The sequence below is a fragment of the Hyposmocoma kahamanoa genome, unplaced genomic scaffold (assembly GCF_003589595.1).
Source record: "Hyposmocoma kahamanoa isolate Upper Pololo Valley unplaced genomic scaffold, ASM358959v1 98069, whole genome shotgun sequence".
Lineage (NCBI taxonomy): Eukaryota > Metazoa > Arthropoda > Insecta > Lepidoptera > Cosmopterigidae > Hyposmocoma > Hyposmocoma kahamanoa.
In genome coordinates this window covers 9,820-10,612 of record NW_020655484.1, presented here as the reverse complement: position 1 = coordinate 10,612, position 793 = coordinate 9,820, and positions in this window count along the sequence as shown.

Below are 793 nucleotides of genomic sequence, written 5' to 3'. Positions count from 1 at the left end.
AAATCTAGGAACTTGTTTAAAGTGAATATGACGGACACTGCCTCTGCGCCTGTTACCTTAAGACATAACTCACCAGCACCCTTACCCTTCAAAACCGAAATGCAGTAATGCTCACTTTACTGCTTGGCGGCAGAAATAGGTAAGGTGGCAGTACTTCCCTGGACGATCTCTTTCACAAGAATTCTACTGCTGGTGAAATTACTTATAAGTTACACTAGTCAACTTATGTCTCAATGTGATAGGCGCAGTGGCAGTACCCCTCAGATCTTTGCGATTTAAAGCTTTGAGTGACATTACAACTGCTACGGAGAGACGTGTCGCAGTGGTATCTTATTTATTAAAAAAAATGAGTCAATTAAAATAATTGGTCATAGGTTACCTTATCGGACAAAAAACATATTCTACAATTTGAAACGTTAAAATGAAAAAAACAAAACTTACTAGTCCACAATGACAATATCAACATTACAACTAAGTTAAGGACAGGCTTTTTAGTAAGGAAAAAAGATAAAGAAATAAAAATGGCGTCAGTCCTACTTTTAGTCCCTAACTCCAAGATAAATTAATATAAGTAAACAAATAAAACTAAATAAAACAACAATAAATCGTTACAGCGATGATAAATTCATAAATTTACTAATATTTGCCTAACAATAATAATTCATTTTTATGATAGCCAATAAAGCACGGGAAATAACAACCATGACGAAAAAATGATAACTCTCAAAAGATTTTTTATTATCACCTGTTAGATGAACTGTAACTATGAAACATGCCTACATTGCATCTCCCG